The sequence below is a fragment of the Ixodes scapularis genome, unplaced genomic scaffold (assembly GCF_016920785.2).
Source record: "Ixodes scapularis isolate PalLabHiFi unplaced genomic scaffold, ASM1692078v2 PGA_scaffold4__175_contigs__length_147842914, whole genome shotgun sequence".
In the NCBI taxonomy this organism is placed as follows: Eukaryota; Metazoa; Arthropoda; class Arachnida; order Ixodida; family Ixodidae; genus Ixodes; species Ixodes scapularis.
In genome coordinates this window covers 25,048,781-25,054,780 of record NW_024609879.1, presented here as the reverse complement: position 1 = coordinate 25,054,780, position 6,000 = coordinate 25,048,781, and positions in this window count along the sequence as shown.

Sequence of the window (6,000 nt, the reverse complement as noted above, 5' to 3'; positions counted from 1 at the left end):
ATTTTTATTATTATACATTCAATATAAAAATAGTGTTTTTGGGACCCAAAGCAATACTCATGCAAAATGTTTGACGAATATTAGTAAATACATTTTCTGGTTCGGTTTCGCGGTCTCAAATTTTCGCCGCGAGGTGTCCAGATACTCCGTCGCTCCGTCGGCTGCGATGTGCATGGCGGCGCCCAAGATGCGTATCGTCCACGCCGCGCTACGCACTTCGACCTGCTGTTACAAAGGTAAGCAGTACTTTGCTCTGAAATTTATTAATTTTGAATTTTTACAAGTTCTGGATTCCATAGCGCTGACGTATTTTACCATGAAACGTATGAAGGTCGGGGAAAAAAAAGTACACAGTAGTCATGCGAAGGCTCTTTAACATGTTCTGATTCTCACCCGAAATCGGTGCGATTTATAGTAAATGTGCGATTAAAATCGCAGTCGCACTATCGCAGCGGCTCTGCAACTGGTTTCTGCAGAGTTGGTATTTTGCCGCAGACCCGGTGCGATCGCTTTCTCGTCAATCAGCCGTTCATTGGCCAGCTTTCATCCGCGAAAATAAATGTAGGCATATAAAAGCTTCTGGTTTAATGCTTCATTATTAGAAATTTCTGGTTACATATTGCATTCCTAAAACATGTATGCTTATTAAGACGTTTTTGTTGTATTTTAGACAAAGTGAAGCGCGTCGCGTCCGTGTCCGAAGCGCCGGCCACTCGACGGAAATCGCGCGGTTGTTGGAGCATGTGAAACCAAACATTGCGATCGCACTCGCTGCGTCGGCTGTCGCACCGATTTTTTTTTTCGCACAGTCGCTGCATGTGAAACTGTCTTAAGAGAAGAGTCGCATAGTAGCTCTGTGATTTCTGTGGTGTTCCCTTCCGTGCTTAGATTTGGCAGTGTTTCAGTAGTTTTAAGCCGATACATGTTTAGCCAGGTAATTAGGTTGGGCGATACTTTAGGGGCGGGCATTCACTCTGAATTTTACATACCTGTGCACGAGGAATCGGCTGTAATTGTCGGGAGAATGCTTCGTGTTTGGCGGAGTTTAGTACATCCCTGTTTACCTGGTTACTGGTGGAATTTGACGTAGTGCTCTTTTCTTTTAGGCTTCGTATTCTACTGCTGCCCGAAGGAAATTCCATCGGGATCTTTCTACCAGACACTGGTCGCGATCGTCCCTGTGTGGTTTTGATTCCAGAAAGTGGAACAGTGTCCGATGCGGGATCTAGTGGTAGTGAAGTAAGTGACAGTGACGAGAACTTGCCAACGAAGGGCCTAACAACAGAACTTCCAAGCGATAACGAAACTGAAGGCAGAACGCCCGCCTGTCCACTTCTGTCAACGTCAAGAAAGAAGCAAAAGTCACCGCCGCAAGTTTTTGACTGGGGAAAAGAAGACCGGTGTTTTGTGGAGCCTGCGGAATCCATGTTTACGGCCTCTGATGATGCCAAATGCCGACTGAAATATTTTCAAGTTTTCATTGATGACAAGCTGCTGACGATTGTTTACGAGACAAACCTGTATTCTTTCCATCAGGCTGTTGCATATAGGTAAACCTTTGTTACACTGTGCCAACATGCTTACGCAAAGTACATATTATTTGAACTGAATCGTTACATCGCCCCTTCAATTAAGCACCTTATAAAATCAAATGTGTTGTTTGAGCGCTGTACATCTTATTTAATTTTAAAAGAAAACATGTTTTCATTCAACGCCAGACATATATCCGTAATCTGTGCTCACCAGAGGCACCCTGGTGTGCATGGCAGGCCAGTTTAGTGTGCCTTGGTTCTACACCAGGCTGGTCTGATGTGCACAACACAGCACACTAGAATGGCTTGATGTGCACACTACACCACACCAATGTCCACACTACACCACACCAGTCTGGTGTGGTGTAGTGTGCACATCAAGCCATTCTTTTGTGCTGTGTTGTGCACATCAGACCAGCCTGGTGTGTTTTGATGTGCACATCAGACCACACTAGGATGATGTGATGGGCACACCAAACCAGCCTAACGTGTTCTGGTGGGGACACCAGAACACGTTAGGCAAGTCTGTTGTGCGCACCAGAACACACCAGGCCGGTCTGTTGTTTACGTCAGAAAACACTAGGACACACCAAACCGGTCTGGTGGATTTTTCAATAGGGTAACTCACCTTTTGAAACAGTTTATTTACATAAAAATTCATTTCAAACCAGAACTAAGTCTTCAGTTGTCATCATCATGACCCCAGGGGTGTCACGTGAAAATATCGCATTCCTGATTGGCTGCTGCTGCTTCAAACATCTCCGAGTAGTGAAAGTTGCTCGTCCGCTTCGAGCCGGACCCGATCTCAGCAATTCGTGTCGATCTGGGGAAAGCTAGGGAAAAACCCGCCAGCAACCCCGAAATTGCTGGAAAACCTGCCCCATCTGAAACAGGCCTATACTCCGTTTCATACATATTGTGCAACGCAGTTAAAGCTAGCGCACCCGTTTGCATTGCTGACCGTGCCTACGTTCGCCCCATAAAAAAGTGCGTCCCGTGCAAAAAAAAATTTTTTTAAAGTCGAAAAATGTGCCTTCTCGCGGCTAGTAACTGATAGTGGCGTTATGATTTCGACGGACCACAAATGTTTTTCAATAAAAGGGAAAAGATAATGTAAACCACTTTAAATTGTTTTCGTTTTCGTCCGTGCGGCAGCCGCTGCGGGTTTTCTGGTTGTGTGGCACTGGCTGGTTTTGAGGAGATTACGTCTTACGCAGCGAGCTCAAGCACCTCTCCTGCTCGGATATTTTCGAAGGTTCGTTCTGCGAAAATCTTGAAAGAGCGCAAGCAGATGATCGCCAATATGTACGCGAGTACAAGAACACATTCCCCGGAGAATTCGGTCGTGAAGTGCTGAAGACGGCCAGTAACAACACTGGAGTGTGCCCCATACTATCGCGAAGTGCAAGGCGCAGTGCCTATCTGGCAAGGTGGCGTCCCAGAAGCAAAAACCTCGCAACGTGAAAGTTCCGAGGACGGGTACCGCCAAGCATGAGGAGTTCACACAGAACGCCATTCGCGTGAAGGTGCATCGCAAGTACTCCGAGAGGCAGATTCCTAACCTTGACAGCTATTTCAAAATAAACTGTACAGGCCACAACTATTGTCGATTAATGTCATTAAAATTTTGAGACAAGGCTGCAATCAGGGCAGTTCCTCATTCCACGCTGCACGAAAGAAAAATATAACTCGGTGCTGGAGGCAAATAACACTTGCAAAGCGGCAGAGCAGATGGGAGAAATCTGGCCTCTCGGCTACTTATAAATAATAAGCAAGAAGAAAGGAAGTATTGAAATATGCACTTCGGCAATGCGCACAATCTTGCGGTATGTCTAAAAAAGAAAAAAAACCAAATACTTCGCGCGTGAAGTGGGTTTGAACCATGGCCACCGAGACGTCAATATCGCCAGAGTCTCGCCTTCTACCACTCGTCGACAAAACGCACAGAGTAACACATTTTTTTCTATTTTTTCATGCGCACCACTTCAGTACCTTTGACAGTGTTGCACGCTATGTATGAAACGGAGTATAAGAACCCTATTGTCTGGTACAGAGATCATTTATGAAGCTTGGGCGTTTAAATATTGTACTACACATTTTACAAAAAAAAAAAAACATCGGGTGTTTAAACGTTGTACTACCCTTTTTTTCAACAAAAAAAAAGCAACAACAACAACAATAAAAAAAACGCATTTCAGAAGAAAAAGTTAAGGAAAGGGAATGAACCATCATGCTCAGTGAATTTCGGTGACAAGACTCGGGACTCGAGCAGGAATGCAGTTATCCTTGGTGTGACCCCATGAGACTGTCTTGCTGCCTTTGCTGGGGTTTATCTAACTGAAGTACCGGTACGAAAAGTAGAAGAAACACATGTGCATAACACTCATTATTCACAAGAAAATATGTCAACATCCAAAATGGCTCATAGTGAAAATTATGCGAGGAATTTTCAGGCTGCGTTGGCCGAGTCACCTCTCGTGGCCAATGTTGCATTGCAATTTTAATTGTAGTGAACAGTTATAGGGTATATTACGAACTGATTGCATTTTGTTCCGTGTGAAACTAACACACAAAGCGACACTCTATTACAGTATGTTGAGGTACCTCTGAACAAACTCCAGGGTTTCATGGCGCCTCCTTCAGATAGCTGATGTTGAACATGAAATATGTGCTCCAAGGAGTGAGCAAACAGTGACTTCAGATTTCTCTCTAACACTAGCGACATGTCGAGAAGGAGAGCAACATGTAGAGGGTCGTCTAGAAGTGCTCCAAGATGAAAAAGCAAGATGTAACGATATCAGAATAAGATCACACCAAAGAGGTACCATTGTAGTAAGACAATCAATGAGGTAGAGACAGTAATCGGGAGTCAACCGACGTACGGCGGCGATTTACTTGCGTTGACTGAGGTGAAACATGGCCAAAAAAAAAAAATTAGAAAACTTTTTTTTTTTTTTTACTTTATTTGTTGAGCACAGCCGATAGCAGAGCAGCTGGGCGGCGTCGCGAAAGTCGGACTGACTCGCTAGCTTTTCTCAACTTCGTTCGGCGCCAGTCGGCACCACAGATCAGTGGTTGGCACTCATAGTCTACCAGGGAAGAAAAAAGCACATGCTCAGAGCCCAGCGTCGATCGCGACTTTTGTAAAGAAAAGCTCCGGTAACACTTCGGCGACTCGTGAGCTTTAAACAAAGCCTCTTCGAACGAGCCCGCGAATCCAGCACGTCGAACGGTTTGCGCCGGCAAGCACGCTGGGAGCCAGGGGCTGGAGGTTAAATATCCGAAAGAGACGAGAGGCTGAATTTTACGTCTATTTCGCACATGAGATAACAAGATAGCGAAGCTAGCCGAGTGTGAACACTTGACTCACGTTCCATCAGAGTACACGCAGTCCAAATGACGCCTGCAACAGAGCACAGCCAGACGCTTTCAACAGGGAACACATGCGTTCAAATACGCTGCGATTTCAAAACATCGTGTCTCTTTTCTGTCCTTCAGTGTTCACTATGATCTGTGCATATCAAAGCATTCAATGCTGTAAGTAATAAAGTCGTGTATACGTACCGTTCGAAGCGATTGAAAGTGCGTTGGTTTCACTTGGAGCCCACAAGCAAAGTGCGCGACGAACTTCACGAACTGTCATCCGTCGGTACCGCCGTCTCGCCGGGTTGGCGCGGTAGGGGTCGCTGCGCAGTTCGCGCAATGGAGCAATCTCGGCAGCTCGGCCAAACTTGGCTGGGCCGCTGGGCTCAGCGGCTCGCTCAGCCGCTCGTGTGGCTCGATGGGCTACAGCGCAGGCATTGCATGCGCGCAGGCTCGCCGGCTCGCTGGGCTCGCGGCTCGCTCCTTTCGAACCGCCTCCGAAGCTCGAGCGTTCGAGCTTTCGCGCGCGCGGGTTGACGATGGAAACTTTTCTCATAAAACGAGTCTGTAACGTATCGTTTGATGGCGCAAATGCACGTATTTTTCACGTCGTTTCTTACAGAGTGTGAATCTCGCGAAACAGGCAACGAAGAGTGGTGAGTGAAATGTGCTCGTATGGGGTCGTGGATTTTGTGTACGACGTAGGATTACCCAGAAAGGTGGGTCACTATCGCGAAATGTGCGCGTAAGAAGCACGGGACCTGTCAAGCCTATTAACCCTTATTATTTTATCGTGCGAACTGGCATTGTCACGTATCGCGTTCGATTTGGGTTCCAACATCGGTAACCTAACTTTTGTTGCATTACACCTGCAATAAACATTTGTTTGAAAACGATCACTACAATAAGCACGTCGTTATTAGGCTTTCTCATTGAAAGGTGGGTCGCGGGTGTTCCAGCTAGTTATTCTGAATTAATGGTTTGGTGGTTGTCTAGCATTTCAAGCGCGCGAGGCTGTGTGCCGTACGTGCCAAAAGCCGTATGTACTTGCGCTTTCGATCAATGTGAATGTGTTTGTAATGCGGAACGTTTGTGTTTCTGTGTG